The 24,271-nt window shown below is 36.0% G+C and overlaps 1 non-coding gene across 1 annotated transcript; it reads right to left on the bottom strand.

The window, feature by feature from the left end:
* Positions 1 to 2,298: 2,298 nt before the first annotated feature.
* TRNAA-AGC (transfer RNA alanine (anticodon AGC)) lies at positions 2,299 to 2,371 on the bottom strand. Its single transcript has one exon. It is a non-coding gene; the product is annotated as a tRNA-Ala (tRNA).
* Between the last annotated feature and the right edge of the window lie 21,900 nt (positions 2,372 to 24,271).

Raw genomic sequence — 24,271 nt, 5'->3', positions numbered from 1 at the left:
ATAATGAACTCCAAGACAAGCCTTATTCAAATAAATATAAATTTCATAGAAATATACAGTCTTCTAAAAGAACAGATGAGAAATCATGAAAATTGAATTTCAAACCTTTTGAATTCTGACAACTGACATAAACATGATACCAAGGTTTTAATCCAAACAGATGTTTATTTTATGAAATCAATAACTATTAAAAATCTTAAAAAAAAAAAAGAGGAGGGGAGGAGGAGAAAGAAGAAGAAATCAAAGTAAAATCATGAAACAGAGCTCTAAAAGACTTTTCATAATAGAAGCCCCTGTGGTATTGTCTTAGTCACATGTTCCATTTATGATGTTGACTTCAATTAGAAACTTTATGATGAGGAATAAAACAATTTCTATGTCTTTTCTTATTTCTTGTTTCTGTTTGGGAGCATAGATGACAATTCCATAACAGTCCTATAAGAAAATTAGTCAGTTTTAAAAATATTCAACATTTATTGCTGAGATTAATTCTGGAGTTTGTCTGTTTCTAGACTTAAGATCATACAAGTAGTGCTGTGATGTAGACGTGTAAATTGCAGTGGGAGTGTGACTGTTGATGAGTCTGGGCAGATAAGCAAGAGTCAGAGCACAAGGGCCTTTGACCACTTGGTTCCGTGAGTCCACAATGCACTCTTCAGCATTGACATCAATGTGCCAGCTGGGCTAGAAGTGAAAGAATAAGAATACTCCATCTTCTGGAGCATCACTTTTACTCAAAATCTGGTAGGGTGAAGTGTTAAGTGTAAAAAGTTTAAGAGTTTAGGGGCCGGCCCCATGGCGTAGTGGTTAAGTGCGTGCACTCCACTGCTGGTCACCTGGGTTTGGATACCGGGTGCGCACCGACACCTCGTTTGTCAGGCCATGCTGTGGTGGCCTCCCATATAAATTGGAGGAAGATGGGCACAGATGTGAGCTCAAGGCCAGTCTTCCTCAGCAAAAAGAGGAGGATTGGCATGGATGTTAGCTCAGGGTTGATCTTCCTCACACACACACACACACACACACACACACACACACACACGCACACATACACTAAATAAATAAATATTAAAAAAAATAGTTTAAGAGTTTAATATTATAACAAATACGATTATGTTATAGAGTATGATATTGTTACCGCACCAGGTCCGTTTTTGCCTGCCACCCAGAAAGCCAATCACCATGATGACAAGATTCCAGAGAGAGAGAGTTTAATCACAAGGCAGCCAAATGAGGAAAACAGGAGAACAACTCTCATATCCGCCTCCCCAAAAATAGGGACTCAGGGGTATTTATGGGGAAGGGGCAAGGTGGTCTGAAATGATTGGAGGTGAGGAGAGATGAGGGAATTGATGATCTGCGCAAGCGTAGTCAGCCTTCATGCCTCTTCATAGGATCGTAGGACGCATGTTCACAGAACGGCTGCATTCTTGTGCCCTGAGGGTGGAGTTTCAACCTCTTGCCGTCAAAAGGGCCTAGTTGATGGGTTGGTGGTCTCAATCTGGCCTGAAGTGGACAAGGGGTTCAGTTCCTGAAAAAATAGCTCAAACATCCATTACCACGGCGACCCTGACTCCAGGGAGATGTTACCTATAGGAAGCTAGTGGGAGTCAGATAGCATATTACCTAAACAGCACAGTTAACAATGGGTGACTTTATCATGCAGATTTAAGACCTCATCTTCTGTTCTGATAAGTTTCTAGGTAAGGCCATCTCCCCCTTCTTCCTGGTACAGGGAAGAAGATACTTTTACAAATGGAAATTTTCTTTTCAAATGTCAATGTCTCTCATAAAGGGTAACCAGAACTAAGAATGGGCTTAGCACAGACCCACCCAGACACCGGAGATGTTTATGGTGATGGCCTATTCTGGGGGCAGGCCTCCCATCCCAAAATCCTTTGGTTAGTTAGTTGGGGTGGGGGCCAAAATGTCATTCAGGCAGAGACATATTTTGAGTTGGCAAATTCCAATCCCCCATAGTTACTAGCTGCTTAATCATCAATGGCTGTTTGCCGGTTTCAATATTTACGCTAAAATACGAGCATTTAAGTACAGTGGAATCTGGCAGCACACTGTGAAGATCTGCTGTGGTGACTTCACTCTGCTTGTTTTTACAGCACTTTCAAGAGAGATGATTGGAAATCTGTTGTAGATAACAGGATATAAGTTGAAGGGAAAGGGGCTAAATTTGTTTCTTCATTGTAAAATGAAGATACTGCTACATATCCTCTTAGCTTTCAAAGGCATGGCCAGGGTGACAGATTTTAGGCTGTGAGGTAGGTGAGAGAAATTGAGGAATAGCAGTGCTGGAGATTGAACCCAGGGCCTTGTGCATGCTAAGCACACACTCTACCACTGAGCTACAGCTCCTGGCTTTTATTAAAAGAGTATAAGTAGCGGGGCCCTGTAGGCTGTAAAGGAACTCCTGAAATATAAAGAAAAAGAAGGCAGCAGAAGTGATAAAATCAGAAGAAAAATATTCTGAAGGATGAGGAACAATCCTCAGATTCAGGGAAAACCTCAAGTTCTCTTCTGTTAGGTTTCTCTGTTAGCACATAATGCTCACCTGGATGATTCTCTTACCCTAGGCTGCTGAGGGGATACAGTCCTGCCCAGGTGCTCTGGCTACTTTTCAGAGTGTAAGTATTAGTTCCGTCTTGAATATCTTCCTCTTGATTCTTAAATCTTCTCCTTCAACTACCTTTTCCTCTACAAGAGACAGTTTCCAATTTCAACTAGTTTTGCTGAACTTGATCTATGACGCTAACCTCATGGCCAAAAAACAAGAGTATTCTCTTTAAATCACTTCCTGAAAATACTCCTCAAATGTAGATTTGCCAAATCTTTGCTTCTATGGTGGTCTTCAATTTGTACTTTATCTGTATTTTATGAGCTGTTCCTCTGTCTGTACAACTTCCATCCTCTTCCTGGACAGAGCTGCAAATAGCCAATTTTATAAAAGTAGTAAACATCCTAAAAAGAATCCTCTGAATAGAGTATGTCATGATTTCCCAGGGCAAATGCAAGTCAGAGACTGCAAAATGATGGTTTTAGGCTAAAAAATTTCTAAAGTTCTTTTGTGGCTTTATCATTCCAAGATGTGTGAAGTTGAAATTTGTTAGTTTGGCGACCTATCATGGCGTAAGCCCTGTCCACCCTTCTAGATTCCTCTCCTGCCCCTCTGACCATTCTATTCCCTTTTAAGCCAAGATCTGTTTCCCAAACAGACCAGATCTCCCATTGCTTCATGCTTTTGCATGAAGTTTGGTAATTTTCTTCCTTAAATTACATTACTAGCAGACTCCTATTCAAACTTCAGCTCAAGCATTGTTTCTTCTATGAAGCATTTTCTGCCCCACTCTTTTCCTCAGGCACAGTACGGTGAGCCCCTTTTTCTGGATATCTGCTATCTTATTTTTATAACTACTTTATTATTGAGATATAATTTACATACAGTAAAATGCACAGATCTTATACGCAGAGTTTATTGAGTTTTGATGACAGATGTATATACCTCATTAACCACCACTTGTATCATGATTTAGAACACGCCTATTAAAGGGAAATACTTTTCTGATTTCTGTGACTGTAACATAGTTTTGCCTGTTTTAAAACTTTGTATAAATGGAATCATAGAACGTGTACTCCTTCATGCCTGTCTTCTTTAATGTTTTAAAATTCTTGCCTGTTGTCTTGTTTATCAGTATTTCATTCCTTTTTTTACTTAGAAATATTCCACTGAATACATATACCATAATTTATTTGTCTGTTCACCTTTTGTGAGTATTTGAGTTGATTTTCATTTTTGGATACTATGTACAACAATGCTATGAACACTCTTGTACAGGACTTTCTGTGGATACACGTTTTCTTTAGTATTGAGTAAATAACTAGTAGTGGAATTGTTGAGTCAAAGGGCAGGTGTATGCTTAGTTTTATAAAGAAGACCCAGTAGTTTTCCAAACCGTTGTACGCTCCTACCAGCAATGTATGAGAGGTCTGCTTCCTTCATATCCTTGCCAACACTTAGAATTGTCATTTTGATACATATTTTTCAAGTTGCATATATTTAAAGTGTGAAATTGATATTTTGACATACGTTTACTATGAAATTATCACCACAATCAAGATAATGTGCAGATCCCTAATCGCCAAAAGTTTCTTCGTTCCCTTTTGTAATCCCACCCTGTCCTTCCTCCAACCCTCATGATTGACCTGCATTCTGTCATTATGCATTAGTTTGCATTTTGTAGAATTTTGTATAATAGAATCATGGTATGTACTGGTTTTTGTCTGGCTGTTTTCACTAGACATAATTATTCTGTTTGTCTATGTGGTTGCTTGTATCAATATTTTCTTCCTTTTTCTTGATATATATATATATACACTTGTCAACACTTGGAATTGTCATTTTTATACATATTTTTTTAAATTGTACATGTTTAAAGTGTAAAATTGATGTTTTGAGATATGTATACTATGAAATACTGTATATGTATATACATTTACGTAGACTATGAAATACTATGAAATTATTATATATACTATGAAAATCCATATACTATGAAATTACTGTGAAATACAAAGATGATGTATATATATATATATATATATATATATAGAATGTTTGTACCTCCATTTGCCTATTATTACATATTTTGATTGTTTCCAGTTATTGACCCTTATAAATTAAGCCAGAATGAGCATTCATGTACAATTCTTTCCATGGATGCATGCTTTATTTTCTTTTGTATAAATATGTAGGGGTGGAATGGCTGAGTCATATGGTGTTTTTATATTTAAATTTTTAATAAAACTTTCCTAATTTCCAAAGTGGTGGCACCATTTTACCTTCCCACTGGCAGCTTTTTCAAAAATTAATTGACCATATAAGGTTTGAGTCTATTTCTGGATATTTTATTCTACTCCATTGATCTATTTGCCCATTTTTACATGAGTATCACATTTTTTTAATTATTGCAGCTTTAAAAATAAGTCTTAAAACCATGTAGTTTAAGTTTTTCAGCACTGGTCTTCTTCACAATTGTTTTGGCTATTGTAGGTCTTCTGCATTTCCACATAAATTTTACAACTGGTTTGAAAACATCTACATGAAGCCTGCTAATCCTTTAACTGAGATTATGTTGAATCTATTCATTAGCTTGGGAATGATTGACATCTGAGCAATATTGTCTTTCCACCATGAACATAGTGTGTGTGTGTGTGTGTGTATGTATCCATTTACGTAGCTCTTTACATTTCTTTCAGCAATAATTTGTAGTTTTAGGTATGAAGTTCTTGCACATCTTTGGTCAAATTTTCCCCTAAGTTTTTCATGTTTTTTGATGCTATTGTAAATGGTATCTTTCTTTAGTTTCAGTTTCCAATTGTTTGTTGCTAGCATATAAATATGTAATTGATTTTTTTTTCATTCTAAATAGACTTGCTTTTTTAGAGCAGTTTGAGGTTCACAGGAAAATTGAGCAGACAGTACAGAGAGTTCTCAAATACCCACTGCCCCAAACATGCACATTCTCCCCACTATCAACATCTTACATCAGAGTGGTATATTTGTTACAATCAATGAACCTGCCTTGACACATTATTATTACCTGAAATCCATAGTTTACATTACTCTTCAATCTTGGTGTTGTACATTCTATGCATTTTGACAAATGTATAATAAAATGTATCTACCATTACAGTAGCATATAGAATAATTTCACTGCCCTAAAAATCCCCTGTGCCTCTTCATCCCTCCTGCCCCTCTTACCTCTGGAAATCACTGATGTTTATACCATCTCCATTGTTTTACCTTTTCCAAAATGTCATATAACTGTAGTCACACACTTTGGCTTCTTTTCAGGTTTGCTTCCTTCATTTAGTGATGTGCATTTAAGGTTCCTCCGTGTCCTTTCAGTGCTTGATTGCTCATTTCTTTTTAGCACTCAAAAATGTTCCATTGTCTGGGAGTCCCACAGTTTATTTACCAAATCCTATTGAAGCACATCTTGGTTGCTTCTGAGTTTTGGCAATTATGAATAAAGCTACTTACAAACCTCCACATACAGGTTTTTGTATAGACATAAGTTTTCAACTCATGTGGATAAATACTAAGGTGGTTTGTGATTGCTGGATCATAAGGTAAGAAACTGCCAAATTGTCCTGCAAGTGGCTGTACTATTTTGCATTCACACCAGTAATGAACGAGAATTCCGGTTGCCCCACATCCTCGTCAGCGTTTGATGTTGTCAGTGTCCTGGATTTTGGCCATTCTAATAGATGTGTAGTGATAACTCATTGTTGTTTTAATTTGCATTTCCCTAATAACATGATGTAGAGCATCTTTTCACATGATTATTTGCCATCTGTATATCTTCTTTGGTAAGGTGTCTATATCTTTTGCCCATTTTTAAATCAGATTGTTGGTTTTCTTATGGCTGAGTTTTAAGAGCTCTTTGTATATTTTGGATAACAGTCCTTCATCAGGATGTGTCTTTTGCAAATATTTTTTCCCAGTCTGTTGCTTGTCTTCTCATTCTCTTAATGCAATTGATTTTTGAACTTCATATTTTTTATTTTGATAGGCAATTAATCTTATATCCTGAAATCTTCCTAAAATTGGAGCTTTTTAATAGATCCTCTAGGATTTTTCCATCATTTCATCTGCAAAGATAGATTTACTGAACACCTCTTCTTTCTTTCTCATTCTTTCCTTCCCTCCTGCTTTCCTCCTTCCTTCCTTGTTTCCTTCCTTCCTTCCTTTCTTGTTTCCTTCCTTCCCTCCCTCCTTCCTTCCTTCCTTCCTTCCTTCCTTCCTTCCTTCCTTCCTTCTTCCTTCCTTCTTTTTCTCCCTTTTTTTTTCATTATTGCACTGGCTAGAACTGCCATACAAATTTGAGTAGAAGTGATGAGAGCAGACATTCTTGCCTTGCTCCTAATCTTAAGTGGGAAAGAGTAAGTCTCTCTACATTAAGTATGCTATTATTTACAGGTTTCTTGTAGATACCATTTATTGGGTTAAGAAAGTCCTCTTCTATTTCTAGTTTGCTGAATTTTTATGGATGGATGTTGGATATTGTCAAATGCTTTCCCCCCATCAATTTAGATGTTAATGTTTTTCTGCTAATATGGTAAATTACATTGATTGATCTTTGAGTGATTAACCTTGCATTTTTGAGTTAAACTCCACTTGTAATATTATCCTTTTAATATATTACTGGTTGATTTGCTAAGACTTTGTTAAGAATTTTTGCACTTATGTTTTTGATAATTGAATAGGATGTATACTTTTCTTGTAATGTCTTTGTCTGATTTTGCTGTCAAGGTTATGTTGGCATCATAGAATAAGTTAGTTATTAGAATAGAATAGTACAGTTTCCTTTCAATTTTGTGAAGGGTTTGTGCAAAATTAGTAATTCTTCCTTAAATGATTGGTAGAATTCATTTCTAGACACAGAGTGTTCTTCAGGGTAAGGTTTTTCTTTTTTACAGCTAATGTAATTTCTCTAAAGATCAGGGCTATTGAGGTTATGTATTTCTTTGTGAGTTAACTCTATGTCTTTCGAGGAATTAGTCCATTCCAATTAAGTTGTCTAATTTATTGGCATAAACTTTTTATATAATTCTTTTATTAACTTTTTAATAGAAGTAGAATCTACAGTATCATCTTTCTGATTTCTGATATTGGCAATTTGTGTCTTCTCTCTCTCTCACTCTGTCCCTCTCTCTCTCTTTTCTGATCAATCTGCTTAGAGGTTGATCGATTGTATTGATCTCCTCAAAAGACCAGCCTTTAGTTTCACCAATTTTCTCTATTTTTTATTGATTTCCACTCTATTCTTTTTTATTTCCATTCTTCTACTTACATTGGATTTGATTTGCTCATCTTTTTCTATCATGAAGTGACTCTTTTTTTTTTTTTATCAGTGTTGATTAACTTGGTAAATCTTTTCTTTTCTTTTTACTTCTAACTTATGTGTGCCTTGATATCTATAGTGGATTTATTATAGGAAGCCTATAATTGCCTTTTTCTCCCTTCAATCTGATAAGCTCTGCTTTTTAATTGAAGGATTTAGACAATTTATAATTAATTTGATCATTAACATGTAAGGGCAAAAATCTGCCATGTTAGTATTTATTTTATACTTTTCTTATCTGTCCTTTGATCCTTCTTTTCTGTTTTTTAGCCTTCTTTTAGAGTAATTGAATATTTTTGTGATTCCGTTTTATCCCTTTTGTTGGTTTATTAATTTTTTTTGAGGTTGCTTTAGGGTTTATAGCAAAAATCTTTGACTTATCACCATCTGCCTTCAAGCGATCTTACACCATTTCACTTAAAGTATAAGAAATTTAAGACAATATACTTCTTTTACTAACCTCTGGGCTTTGTTCTATTCATGTCATGAGTTTTACTTCTGCATATGCTGTAAACTCCACAATACATTGCTATTATATTTGGTTAAAAGAGATGGAAATATTAAGAAAAAATCTTTATACATACAAACATAGTTACCATTTTCAAGGATCTTCATTCCTTTGTGTATATCCCAATATTTATCTGGTTTCATTTTTCTTTGGCCTGAAGAATGTGCTTCAATATTTCTTGTAGTACAAGTCTGCCAGTGATTAATTCTTTTATATGTTTGAAAAAGTCTTTATTTAACTTTTGTTTTTGAAACATTTTCACTGGATATAGAATTATCAGTCAACGGGTTTTGTTCTTTAGTACTTTAAAGATATTGGTCTTTTGTCATTTGACTTGCATTGTTTCCAACAAAAAATCTGCTGTCATTCTTAACTTTGTTCCCCTGTATTTAATGTGTCTTGTCTCTTTGTCTTCTTTCACGATTTTCTGTTTATCAGTAGTTTTAAGCTGTGATCATGATGTGCCTTGATATAATTTTATTCATATATTTGTGCTTGGATAACATTGAACTCCTTGGATCTTGGAGTTTATAATTTTTGTCAAATATAGAAAAAATTCAGCCATTACTTTTAAAATACTTTTTCTGTTCTGCCTCTTATCCCTATCAGGATTTTCAATTACCCTTATATTAGGCTACTTGAAGTTACCCCACAGATCACTGTTGCTCTGTTAATGTATTTCAATCTTTTTTTCTGTGCTTCATTTTGAATAGTTTGTCTTGATATGTCTTCACATGCACTAATCTTCTGCAATGTCAAATTTGTATTAATCCCATCCAGTGTTGTTTTTATTATCATACATTGAATTTTTTGTCTCTAGAAGTTTGGAGACAATCCACCACACATAGGTTGCTATTTTTTTAATCAGATTTTTTTCTTTTTTTTTTTGTAAGGAAGATCAGCTCTGAGCTAACATCCATGCCAATCCTCCTCTTTTTGCTGAGGAAGACCGGCTCTGAGCTAACATCTATTGCCAATCCTCCTCCTTTTTTTGCCTTTTTTCTCCCCAAAGCCCCAGTAGATAATTGTATGTCATAGTTGCATATCCTTCTAGCTGCTGTATGTGGGACGCCGGCTAGGCATGGCCGGACAAGCAGTGCGTCAGTGCGCGCCCAGATCCAAACCGGGGCCACCAGTAGTGGAGCGCATGCACTTAACCACTAAGCCACAGGGCCGACCCCTTAATCAGATTCTGAAAAATTTCAGCAAATTTCTCCACAAATAATTTTTTTGCCCCATTATCTTCCCCTCTCCTCTCCTTCTGGGATTCCAATCATATGTATGTTAGATTGCTTGACCTTGTCCCACAGTTTATTGAGGCTCTGTTCATATTTTTTCATTTTTTTCTCAGTTATTCAGTTTGGTTGATTTCTTCTGAGCTGTTTTTGAGTTCACAGGTGTTTCGTTCTGTGTCCAATAGATGGTTAATTCTATTCAATTACATTTTGATTTCAAATGTTATATTTTCATTTCTGGTCTCACCATTCTTTCTTTATAGTTTCATCTTTCCTGAAATTCCCATATCTTCTCCCATTATAGCCATTTTTTCCTGTTGATTCTTTGGCATATTTATTATAGGTACACAGAAGTACTTCTCTGCTAAATCCAATCAATATCCTCAGTGAGTCTGTTTCCACTGGCAGATATTTCTCTTGACTGTGGCTCACGTTTTCCTATTCCTTCACATTTTTAATAATTTTTGTTTGTATACTGGACATTGTGGATGATGTGGTGTAAAGCCTATGAGAATTATTTAGTTTTCTCCAGAAGGTTATCATATTTCTCACGGAGCACCTTGAGCTTCTGGAGGTTTGGTTTTTGGCTGTGTTAGGTGGGTTTATCTCAGTTTTGTCTTTAGCACTATGGCAAATGTCTTAGTTCTGGAACATATTTCTTACTTCTAAGGCAATGCTTTTCTGGGGTTTCAATAAAAAGTGTGAGATATTTATCATGCCCCTCTAATATGTGAAATTTGAACTCAGACTTTGTCCCCTGTGCTAAGGGCAACAGGTATTGACATTTCTGCTCAGCTCTTTCAGCTTTCCAGTTGTTATTTTCTTCTCGGGCTCTGTTTGGTTTCCTCCTCACATGCACAGTTGAAGAATCAGGCAAGGATTTAAGAAAATTTGTATGCAGATTTGGGGCTCTCCTCTCTGTATAGCCTCCTTTCTGAGTTTTTTCCCTTCAATTCCAGCCCCTCTGGCACCTCAAAAGCTTCGACTTACGTCTCTTCAGCCCAATAATACTGCAGCTGTCTGCTTGAGTTTATCTGTCTCATGCTATAATGACTGAAGAGAATCCTTGGGGATAAATAATACAAAGCTAGCTTGAACACAGCATGATACCCTCCTTTCAAGTGTGGACTCCCCTCAATTTTTCCTGCTCTTTGATCACTGCCACTGCCATCAACAGTTCATTTTCTATCTTATCAAGAGTTAGTATTTGGTATAAGCAGGAAGATTCATCCAATACATGCTACCCCACCATTACTGGACTCAATGGTATCTTTTCTTTCGTTGTTTTTCTTTTTTCACCTTCTAAACTCTGAACACCTTGAGGGGAAGAGTCTTTCTTTATTTTTGTGCTATATGACATACAATTGATGCTCAATAAATATGTGTTTAACGAATGACGATGACGTTTTTGACCAGGCACCATGAAATGGGGAGCTCTGAAGGCCAAAATCATCTATGAAGCTTTATGAAAGGGAGGAATTTCCAATAAATTGAAAGATGATACAGTTTTACTTCAGTATTTGTCACATAGAGTTTGACATGAAACATCTGCGTGTACATTAGTGCTGACTATGACTTTAATGTTGTTGAGGAAAGAAATCCACATCTTCAGCAGTGCACTTCTTTCATTCTATTTTGTCTCTCAGAATACTTTGAATTCTATTTATAGGAAGTCAGAATTTTCCCAACAGCTACCAGTAAATAGACTCTGAAGTACCATGGCAATGAAGGTGCAACAATAATTGTATTTTCATTTAAGGAACACTCCTTTTTCTATGTGTATGCATAAGCAGTAGATTCCAAGCATGTTTAATCTAAATGATCTCTCTTAGATAGTGCTTTATTTGTGAATGGCTGCTGCATTCTGTTATTTTCACAGCAAATAGCCCAAACTGAAATGCATGAGCCTTCATGCCCTGATCTACAGCATATGGTATTTTACTTTGTCTTGTTTTTATTTTTTTTTTGAGCTAGTAGCAGGGATGTAGTACAAGGCAGGGTTTGTATATGCAAAAGAAAAGATTAATTTTGTGAAAGAGGAATTAAGGGCTCTTGTGGCTCTAATCAATCACTATTGTCTCCTGCTGATGTCTGAGCCTGAAAAAGAAACTAGACAATATATAGGACACCATGTGACACCTGTTTTCTGCGTCTCTGTCAGGACAGTGAACTACAAAATAAATGATATTGGGGCAAGTTCAGTGCAGTCCTCAGTTAACTGTTTCCAAAGGGAAAGAATCAAAAGAAAAAAAAATAGGCAAAGAAATCAATAGAGCAAAAGAAACTCCTTCTTCTAGAAAACACCTGTCAAAGGTAATATTACTCTGAATATATTCCTCTAATCAATTACTGAAAAAGAACAATCTGCATGCCAACAAAGATCTAAAACAGAATATAGCCACAAAAGCTCCCTACTAGGCAAAAAATTGTGCCTTCTAATACAGCATTTTCAGAGAACCTCACTTTCTGTCCCCTCTAAAAGATAGCAGATAAAAACTAAAAGTCATGCTCTCCTTTTGAAGAAATATCTGTTCTCTTACTATAGTTAGAAAGGATTATTTAAATAAATGTAGCTCATGAGGAGGTATGAGAACACAGTTGAATTAAATATTTCAATTTAAGCATTTCCTCCTCTCTCTTTTAAAGATAATTTTTAGAGAGCAGGGCAGAGAAAAGGAAACGAATTTTTGTATTTCTTATTAACTATCAAGCATTTTTGTTCAATGTGTTTTACCTAACATTTGTTGAATACCAGGTTAGCCACCTCTGTGGCTATAAAGATAAATAAAGCACAATTCCTGACCTCAAGCTGAATGCCATACCAGGTAGAATATGAGCTGGATTATTTTGAGTGCCATAAGAAGTATACTTACAAAATGCCATGTATATGCTAGGAAGAGCTCAAGTCCAGTTAGAAAACTAGAACAAACTGCATCCAAGATACAGCATTTGGGATGAAACTTGAAGGGATGTTAGGTTCAGTTCATGGGAAGAGAAGAGGACGATCCCAGTTACATAAGCAGGAGAGTGGTGGGCGTATTCAGAGAACAGCAAATCAACAGCTCCTGCAAAGAGGCAGGAGCCCAAGTTACATGAGACTTCCATTAGAGGCTTTAGTTCTTACTGTCACTCATCTCAAAACTGCTCTTAGCATGATGTCCTATCCCCCAAACAGACCCACCTCCTCAATACATCAACTAACATACGAAATTAAGCGAAGATTTAAATGCAGAGATGAGGAAGAGGGTTCCCATCACACAAGTCAGAGAATTAATCAAATTCCCCAAAAGACAATTCTGGGTTTCCCACGATAGTTCATCTCCACCAGTTGCCACCACCTCATCTCTCCCACTCTCTGCATCACTCCATCTCACTCCTTCTAGATCAAGTTTCCTACAGTTCTTGCGTCATTCTAGGCCCTTCCTGACTTGTTTTTGGGCTTGAATTTCCTGCAGCTAAGCTAAACCTTCAGTCCCCACTAGGCTCAAGCTGGCATGACCATCCCAGACGGGGAGAGTAGAGCACAAGGACTTTATTGAATGGAGCCAGGGATGGGTCAGCTTTCATGTGGTGATTTGCTTGTTTGAATAATCTACCCTACAGAAGATTGACCAATTTTTCCTACTCTGTTCATCCTATAATTGTGGCTGTAGGGCATGCAGTCACCTTTAGGTCTTGTATATACTCCTTAAATATGTATCCAAATGTGTCTAATGATTTGATGTGAAATTAGATAATTATATAGCGCAATGTTTTCATGAAAACAACAGGACGTGTTATGTCCTGCATGGAGGATGTATTTATTTCTCAATTTAAGAGGCATTAAGGATTCTGAGGGTTGTTGGTATCATGCCATTGGCCTTGAATGTTGTCAACAAAGGCCACAATGTGATGAGCTAACATTTGTTTAGAATATTCATCTGTTACTGAATATCACTTTCTTCCCTTCCAGCAATTTGTTCCAAACTACAGCATAAAATGTCACATTATTGATGTGGCATTATCAAGTTTCATCATGATTGACCTGATGTCACACTGTTTTGTAACACAACTGGTTGCTGTCAATCAAAAACACTTACAGAAACCCATTAAAAACATAGGGAACAATTTGTGCCGGCAAAGAACTGTCTGATACACTCTTCATTTTAAAGATGAGCCTTGTGGTTATTCAAAAATCATTAACGTTTAAATGTTAATTTTTGCTATATTAAAGCCTTTGCTTGATCCTTGAAATTTTCAACATTTTGATAGTTCTTTGAGGTAGGTAAAAATGTTTAGGACTTTTCTTTATGTAGGAGTTTTAGTTGATGTTGGCAACCCATACCAAGTCAAGAGCCCAGAATGTACCCAGGACTCTTCCTTGGAAAATGAAAAGCACTTCTTGATGAAGAGAGAGAGAGAGGGTGGGGGCCAGCCCAGTGGCGTAGTGGTTAAGTTCACGTGCTCTGCTTTGGCGGCCCAGGGTTTGCTGGTTCTGGATCACGTGGTGTGGACATACACACCACTCATCAAGCCATGCTGTGGTGGTGACCCACGTATAAAGTGGAAGAGGATTGGCATAGATGTTAGCTCAGGGCTAATCTTCCTCAAGCAAAAAAAAAAAAAGAGAGAGACAGAGAGGGAGAGGTTGAGAAACAGAGTCAGAGACAGAGATCCTTTGGCTAAGCTACTAAAAAAGGAAAGAAAAAATCAGAAAGAGTGAAGCAAGTGTTGCTGTGGATGACCTGGGAAGCAAGCTGTGTCTCACAGAGTGCCCAGTAGGAATCCAGGTTCTGAAACAGGACCCCTGTCCTGGTGTGGCTGCTTTCTGCGTAATATGTCATGGAGCTTCGATGGGAATTTTCTTCTCTGGGTTCCTAAACTCTGCTGTTTCTGACACCACCACCACCACTTCGTTTGAAAGTGACTTTTGTGTGTCTAAGTCTTGGAAGTTAGTTCCCTGGGATTTTTGAAGAGAAAGTAAAGAGAGCAGCGGGTACAGTTTAGGGTGAATATCGTAGAAGATGGAAGGTTGACCACAGCTTTCTCCCCCTTCATCCACCAGACAAGAAGTTGTAGCTGTCAAGATGGTTTGGTTGTAGGAAAAATCTGTTTATTTTCAGGAAAATACCATGGAATGACTTCCCTTTTTATCTCTTTGCTGCTCTATATCCTCTTAGCCATTCTCTCATTGCAAGTCCTCCTGCTTCCATAGATATAGACCCCTGATTGTCCTGTCTCCCAACTGTACCTTCTTGCAACCTAAAGCAAGATATTCCCAGGACCACTCTTGTGTTCTCTCTGCTTTCTCTCTTTCTCTTTTTTTGAAATCTCACCAACCTCATAACTTTAATAATTACTCCTACGCAGATGTCTAAAAGCTTTTGCTCAAGGCTTGAGAATGCTCCTTTGTGCAGAAATGAATGTTCACAGTTTCTGATTTTCCAGTTCTCATTATGTAGGATACACTCTGAAAAAAAAAAGTGGCATATTAATAGTTATATAATGACCAATAATAATAATAAATCACAGTTTTAACTGCTTGTTCTATAGCTATTTTAGAATCTTTCTCTTCTTCTTTTCAGATTACTTATTCTTCTGGACAGATATGATTTTAATACTTACAATCCTCTTCAAAATTTCACATGGTGTCCTAAAAGCCAGAGATGAAGACATACTTCAAGATGTTACATATTCTGTGGCCACTGGCAAAGTTGCTTCCTACAATGAATGCATTTTAGCACTTATTTCAACATTTTAAAAGTACATTTAGTAAATGTGACACTTCAACTTAATTTTCCAGCTTTTTTTACATACAAAGCTTTATCAAATACTTCACAATGCCTCACTCAATATTTCATTGAGGGTTTTGTGACAAGTCTGATGAAACATTGTAATACTATGCATAACATGGAACACAGGATGTTGAGAGCGTCTTGCCCAACTCTCCTCATTTTATAGATAGAAAAACAATGCAAAACACAACTCTGTGCATTTTACTGAGTTGAAGTTTGTTTTTGACAACAGGCAGCACTACTCTTCCACTATGGGAATTTAAAAAACTCACATCCTGTCTGACTCCTGACCCATTAGAGACCCACGCCTCTCTGACGCCTTGTCCACCTGGAGAGCTGCAGCCAGAGAGGCCCTTGCTCTCTCTGACACCAAGCCATGACTCCCGACTCCTGTCCCCTGACACCCAGCGGGGCTCCCGAGGCCAGCAAGAGGGCTCAGTCTAGTTCTCACAACGGGTGTTAATGACCCTGTGGTGCTTGTGCTGAGCAGACTTTCTTCTCTATTGAAGTCCTGGCTCCTTGGTTTGGAAAAAGTAAAAAGGTGGAGGGAATTTATATCATCACTCCCTACAAGCGCATCACCAGCAGGTACAGAGGTAGCTGTGCCTGGTGGTTCTCCCTCCTACCTTTAGAAGAGGATATCTTCATCCTTTTTCTCACCTTGGTATCATTGTAGATGTTGGTTCTTAACTTAGGTGATGCTTGTTTCTTTTCTTTCAGGCTCTAAAGAACACTTAATTCGATTAACGAATGACTGCACTGTTCTTTCCCTGGAAGGTTGTAGCAGGATCTAGTTCTCCTATATGCCCTACATAATTTCATTTGGTGGGAAATTGAGGAAAACAAGAGGTCTAGCTCATGCATATGCTAATAATTTGCTATTATCTGAAAACACTGAAGGGGTTCATTATGGTTAATTACCATTTCATATTTGAACTTGTTACAGATTGTTTTGCCCTTGGCACTATTGTCCAAAGCATTCTCCTTAATTTTCAAATTTTGCTCAAAAATCTTAACAATTGAGGGCTGTCCCTGGCCTCATGGTTAAGTTCAGTGCACTGTGCTTCGGCGGCCCAGGTTCGGTTCCTGGGTGCAGACCTACATGACTCGTTGCTGGCCATGCTGTGGTGGTGGCCCACATACAAAATAGAGGAGGATTGGCACAGATGTTAGCTCAGGGTGGATCTTCCTCAGGGGAAAAAAAATCTTAACAATTGAGATTGCTTGAGACCCAGTTAATGTCTTTAAATTTACCTTAGGATAGGCATCCCCTGAATTACTTCCTAGTCCTTTCACTTCTCCATGATTCCATCTTACAACATCTCACAGCCTAGATATGACCTAGCTTGACTGAGAAGAAATTTCACTGCTGAAACTCATGGTGAAATCATTTAAAACCCTACATCAATTTGTGCTTCAAAAACATTCTCTATGTTGTTAGAGATGTGTTCCCTTTACCTGACACAGTTTGTGTTTGAATCCATGTTAGCAATGGCAAGTTGACGGACAAGCAATCTTCTAGTTGTATAAAGTCAGAGCAGCAGTTCCTGCTTGTTACCAGGGAGGGTGGGGCCAAAAAGATCTTACTGGAAAAGGAATCTTCTTATTGGGAAAACAATGTATCCTAGGGAGCATGGTGAACTAGAAGAGAATTACACTTCTAGTGCCAATTTTCTAGTAGATAGCTTTTTACTTCGTTGTTTGTTTATACTCCTTGTGTGCTGAAGGGAGAAGGAATGAGTCTTCAGGGCTGTTAGGAGTGCAAGAAGGAAGAGACTGCAGTCAGCCAGTGAGTCCACCCAGTTATTGAGGCCCTGCTGTGTTCTAGGCAATGTAGCGCTCCCCGACCTCAGAGGACCAGCAAAATGTAATGGAGGCTGAGTGAAACAGAGGATAAAAGATGAACTACTGGGGATAGATTTTGAATTCAATTTACAACAAGTGGATTAAGTAATAAAGGAATATTCTAATCAGGGAATGTGTGTGAGATTATATTTTTTAAAAGCTGATAATTAAAACATCAAGTATTAACAAGTAAGGGGTGAGTTGTATTAAACCATTTTTTGAAAATAGAAAGTTTACTTATAAATAATTTTTCACATGAGTCACTGTTTACTGTGTTTAATGATTTTGATGTGAAAAGTGCAGATAAAAAATATCTAGTTTTGTCTGTAATACTTGCGTTGTTTTCCTGTAATGCAGAATCACCACCGGAGGCTAGTGTGCTCTGTGGTCAGAGCAGTGGTGATTTTTGCCACTGAGAAGTGAAGAAATTATTTTCTGAAAACTGAAATAATAAAGTATAGAATTACTGAAATTTTTGCACACTTAAGCTCTCTCTCATTCTGATTAAGCAGTGAGCAATTGGACAACTGACATCAGCCCCCTTTCCTCATTTGCTTTAGAAATGGAGAAAATTCTCACCATTGACATTTTATGGGGTGAGTTGATGTTGGCCTGTTAGTAGTTATCTGGGTCAGTGCTTCCTGGTCTTTTCCCAGTCACATTACCCAGGGAATAATACAAGATGATGGGGTACAAGAATGTCATGACTGGAGGTCACCTGCATAGGGTCTCTAGGCCCTGGGACCAGTTTTGGACATCCTAAGGACTAGGGAATCAATGTGTCATCAGCTGTGCAATCTTCTCAAGCACACGGGTATCAGAAAGCTCTTACCTAGATCATGTCATACACCTAGGCAAAGCTAGATTTATTTTGATGGCTTTTCTCCCACACATTCTGCTCAGAGCAGGTCTGTATAACCTGAATAATAATTACAGAGTAAATTTCCTTGAAGCTAAAGCATGGCAAAGTTTTTAATAGACAACTTGCTCCCCTGGAAACTTGGAAGTGGCATGATTATCCAGTTGTTTTCAGGGGCATCTTAATCCTCTTTTGAGGAGCTTCTGGGGAAAAGATTTTTAATGACTTGAATATTTGGCCAGAGCATGATAATAGAGCTCACACACAATCTAGATTTGATGCTTGCTTTTGTTGAGGATAAGTGTTACAAGGGAAATTTGGCTTCATTTTTTCCCTAGGAAAAACTAGTCTTGGACCATTTTTTTCAAACTTGAACTTCCAAAAAAGGAGCACAAAAAGAAGAGAGAAAAGAGTGAATACTATAAACATTTTTTTGAAAAACAGATGACATGTCTAGGAGTGGCCTAGTACTAATTTAAGGGGAGACTATTTTTATATTCATATTTCAAAAGGGAAGACATAACTGCTAGAGGTAACATGACAGTCTGGTACATGTTAATACTAATAACCTAGAGTGTTCTCGGAAAGAAGCTTGTGAAGTACTGATTGTGTGAGTAAATGCAAGCAAGGAGAAATACACATACATGCCTTTGTCTTATCAAGTAAAACAACCAATTGTCACAAATCCTGGTGCCTGGTGAACACAGTGAGTTTTACTTAACTTGTGATAAATCTTGACAGGTGGTCAGGAGAAGCCAGAAGAAGGAGCAAATGAGAACAGAAAGCTTTGAGTTTTAAGTTGTCCTTCATTTTGACCTAATCAGTAATTCTAATAATAAATAATACCAGCATAAACTATTTCAGATTGGAGTCAGATATGCTGTGTATTTTTAAAGAATAGCTTTGATGGCATAGAAGTTCTGCTCTGCTAATGGAAGTAATAATTCAATCACCAAATAAAAGGCAGGCCATTTTTATTCAGCAAGCCTTCAGTATAGTAACCAAAGAGTCTGTAAATTTTGTTGTCCATGTTCAACAGGAATATTACTGATTGGTTCTATTATTTACATTAAAAAGCAAAGCTAGCACGTAATACTTTCTGCGTCCAAGGAGTTTTATAAGCATCAAGTGAATTCATACTTGATCTGATTTTATGTAAGGAATTCTTGCCTTTGGGGTGAAAAGAAACAATGCTCTTCTCATGTACTAGGAGGTAAACTTATAAAAAGTTAGTCAATCCAGTGAGAGCAGGAGGGCTAAATTACCTTCTGGTTACCAATTTTATATGTATATCATGCCTTTTATATGTATATCATGCCTTTTATATGTATATTTATATCAATGCACAGTGTGGTGAGATGAAAATAGTTTTGTGTCAGAGAACTGCGTTAGAGTCCCAGCTTTGTCCCTTTTCAACTGTAGCTTCAATCAGGATGACTGGCTACATGCATATTCTACACACTCCACCCACCTCAGTAGCTTGAAATTACAGAAAAAGTATGACAAACATCTATAAGCATGCTGGAAGACAAAATGTAAGAGGACTTCTTGAAAAAAGAAAATAAATGGGATTAGATAGATGGACAAACATGTTAAAAATTAAACTCCCCAGAGGCACATATGATGCAGAGAGCAGGGTATCTCTGAGTTTATGCTAAACTCACAGATAATAGGAGTAATGAATGGGAGGAAGTCAGGGGCCAACATTGAGAGATTAAATATGAAACTGTAACCAGGCTTGACTCTTGCATGTTTTGCCTTTGCTCTTCCTTGCTAAGCAGCAGGCAGCAGAAATGCTGAGTCCACACTAACCCAGAGAAGATGGGGGCTAGAACTTGAAATGCAAATCAGTGGCAAAGGCAATTAACAACCTTCAGGTGTGAAATAGAACCTGCAAAGCCAGAAAACAAGTTAACTGCATATCTTTCCTTGCACACATCATATACTACTGCTGCTGTCAAAGAAAAAAGGATCTGGCATTCATAATTTACATTCACAGATAGGCAAATAGAAATTATGAAATACAAAGATGAGAAAAAAACAAGAATTAACAAGCTTTGAGAAAACTCAATGTATGAAAGGCGGGCAACAAACTCAGCAATAAAACTACAACCTGGCAATGGTGTAAAGCAAGTGAAGAGAAAGCTCTAAAATGAGTGTGATTAATACGCTTAGAAAGTTTAGTTCCCATTCACAAAAGATTGAGAAACAGGCGACAGGAAAACTGACCTTCAAAATACGAAAATTCAAGAGATAAACAGAATAAAGAATGGGCTTAGATGAAGAGGGAATAAATTAGTTGGAAGAGCAAGTGAGGGATTGTGCCAGATCAAAGGAAAAGTAAAATTTGATTTAAAAAGATATAGTTAATATAATAAACTGTTTTAATAATATCTAATGGGAGTCCCACAAGTAAATAATATGAGAAGTGTGTGTGTGTGTGCATGCGTGTGTCTCTGGTAGTGATGGGGAATTGGAACTACAGGAAAAATAGAAGACAACATCCCAGGGCTTAAATAATCCTAAAACTTTGCATTATAAAGATTCCAAGGGATGAGTAAAATAAATTTAAAGATAACATACATAGATCTATCGTGGTATGTGTTTTACCTTTCGGAGCACAATGAATGTAAAGAAAGCAAAATGAAAAGAGAAAAAAAGTTAACTGAAAAGGAACTAGAATCACATTACTATTTTAGCACCATTATATGGTAGAAAACATTTGAGTAATATCTTCAATATCTGAGAGAAAATAAACTTAATATTTATCTTTAAGGAAGAATGAGAACACTTGTTACCTTTTTTGAAGGACTGAAAAAAGATATGCTCCAGAAAAATGAAAAAATAGAATCAAAGACAGAGGACATAGATGTCAACTGATTTTAGCCATTCATAGAAAATAGTTTAAATATGCATATTAAATTTAGGATTCATCATTAGAATAAGAAAATATATAAAAAATATTTTATATTGTATATACTTCTAAAGGAAGAATAATCTAGCAGTAAGATGTAATTAATCTAAGAGAAGTCAAGAAAGAAAACAAGAAGGAATGGAAGATAAAAAACATAAGATGGAAGAAATAAGGACAAAAAATCAATAGTCAAATTGTATATCAATATAGTTATTCTACTATTAAATGTCTCAAATCTCAGATTGTTGAACTGAAAAGGTCAAAACTGTTAATGTAGAGAAATTAAAAATAGAAGGATAAAAGATCATTTAGTAAACATTTAAAAACAATAATGAAATATCCAGTTGAAAAAATATTACACCAACTAAAATAAAGCAGACTTTAAGGCGAAAAGTATTAAATGAAACAAAAGGAAATATTTCATATTGATAAAAGTCAAATGCATAAAGAAGATAAAGCAATTATGAACCTTAATACAACTAACCACAAAGTTTGGAAATATACATACTACAAACTTTAAGAAATGCAGAAAATTTTGATAAATTTTCAGTATATGTCTCTTAAAAACAATTGACAATTAAACTTGATCTAAATAATAAATATGTATAGACTTTTGTTTTCAATACACAGAGAACATATATTATTTTTTATTTTTTGGTGAGGAAGACTGTCCCTGAGCTAACATCTGTGGCAATCTCCCTCCATTTTGCATGTGGAACGCTACCACAGCATGGCCTGATGAGTGGTGTGTAGGTCTGCACCCTGGATCTGAACCGGTCAACCCCGGGCCACCAAAGCAGAGCACATGAACTTAACCACTACACCACTGTGCCGGCCCAATAACATACATTATTTTTAAAAGGCCTTGAAATAGTCATCAACTTTGATCATCCATTAGGTCACAAAGAAGAATTTCAGTCAATTTCCTCAAGAAGAAATTCTCTAATTACAGTATAATACATTCCCTTGTAATCTAGGATTAAAGAAGAAATTAGAATGAAAATTTAAAACAATATTTTGAACTAAATGAAAATACAATATCGTATATCAAAACTTGTGGGATGGAGCTAAATTATAGATCAGAAGGAAATATCAGGCCTTCAACTCATATGTTAGAGAAAAAAAGCCTGTAAATAAATGATTAATAATCTATCTCTAAGGGTAGAAAAATAACAGCTAATTGAATCCAAAGAACGTCAAAAAAGAGAATAATTAAGATATGAACTAATATGGCTGAACTAGAAAATAAACTTCTTTCAAAGACTGATCAAGAAAAACGAGAGAAGGCACATGTTACCAAGATCAAAATTGCAAAGAGATATAGATATTCAAAGAATAAAAAGAGAACACTATGAACAATTTTGTGCCTATAAATTTGAAAATTTAGACAGAAAAATTAACCTTGAAAAATATAAAATATCTTACCAAACCTGATACAAATAGCAAATATAAATTATTTGTCAACCAATCAAGAATTAAATCCAAAAATAGAAACCATATTATAAGGCAAAATTCAGACTCAGATGGCTTCACTGGTAATAATATATATATTTTTAGAAGAAATAACATTAGTAGTACTCAAATTTTCTATAAGATAAAGAAAACACCATCAGTTTTTAAAATTAGGGTAAGATATTCTCGTTATTGTAACCTGATATGTACATTACAACAAAAGGAAATTATGGGTCAATATCTCTCATGAACATAGATTAATCCTAAACATATTTATCAACATATAAAAAGAATAACAAATACTATTATCAAGTAGAGTTTTCTCCAGAATTATTTTAACTTTTGAAAGTTAATCAATACTACTCATGACATTAACAAAATAAAAAAAGAAAAAGAAAATGATTGCCTAGATTCTTTAATAAATTTTTTTGCTAAATTTCAATACCTATTCATGACAGAAGCTGTATGTAGATTGAGAATAGAAGGGAACTTTCTCACTCTGATCAAGTGTACCTAGGAAAATCTTCAGAATACATCATATTAAATGAGAAAATATTGAAATCTTTCTTCCCGATATCAGGAACAAGAGAATGATTCCCTTTAACATCATTTTTATGTGGTATTGTACTAGAGGTACTACACTATGCAATAATGAAAGCCAAAGAGTAGAAGACATTGGCAGTACATTTATCTGATGAAGGACATATATCTATAATATAGAAATAAATTCTACAAATCAATTAGAAAAAATGAAAAATGGAACAGGAATTTTACAAAGAAGATTTCTAAATGGCCAATAAACATGTGAAAATACATCTGGCTCCATTAACCATCAGGAGAATGTAAATTAATTCCATGGGGTGATACCACTACTTCCCTGCCAGGATGGCTCAAAAAAAACAAAATAAAGTAAAAGACAATACTAAGTGTTGGAGAGAATGGATAACAGTTGTAATTCTTATACATTGCTGATGGCAGCTAAATGGATACAAGTTTGGAAAACTCTTTGGCTATACGTGCACTACCAATGACATATATTCCATTTCTAGGTGTAAAGCCAACAGAAATGTATATATTTGTGCACCAAAAACATGTATAAGTGTTTACAGCAGCATTATTTATAATAGCTAAAAAACTGATAATAGCTCAAATGCCAACAGTAAAGGAACAAAATATTGCTCTATGTAGCAGCACAGATGAATATTTCAAGCATAGTGTTGTGCAAAAAGAGCCAGATATGAAAAAGTATAGATTTTATGATTGCACTTATATAAACTTCAAAAATAAGCAAAACTAATCAATGGAGGTAAAAGTCGGGATGGTAGTTAACTTTGAGGAGCTTGGTGGGACTGATGATTAGGAAGGGTTATGAGGGACACTCAAAATTGGAGTATTACTATTCCATTTCTTGATCAAGATGGTGGTTATATGGGTATGTTCACTTAGTAAAAATTCATTATGTTGAACATTTATGATTTGTGCGCTTTCTGTAATATGCTATACTTAAAAAGCTACTTAATATTTTCCTATTCATCAAAAATAACCGATTTAAAAATATTGTGGTAAAAGTATTCCATTTACAATAAATACAAAACAATAAAACACGTATGAAGAAAGCTAATGTTTGTGTGCAAGATGTATCTGGAGAAAATAAAATTATGTTGAAGCATGTAAAATAAAGCAGGAATAAGTAAAGTAAATAATTAATGAATCCACAATTTTCTTAGTTGAGAAGAACATAATTGTTAACATAAGACGCTCACAT

This window comes from Ceratotherium simum, chromosome 19 (assembly GCF_057802395.1).
Source record: "Ceratotherium simum simum isolate JZ-2026a chromosome 19, ASM5780239v1, whole genome shotgun sequence".
NCBI lineage: Eukaryota > Metazoa > Chordata > Mammalia > Perissodactyla > Rhinocerotidae > Ceratotherium > Ceratotherium simum.
This window is presented reverse-complemented; position numbering and strand designations above follow the sequence as displayed.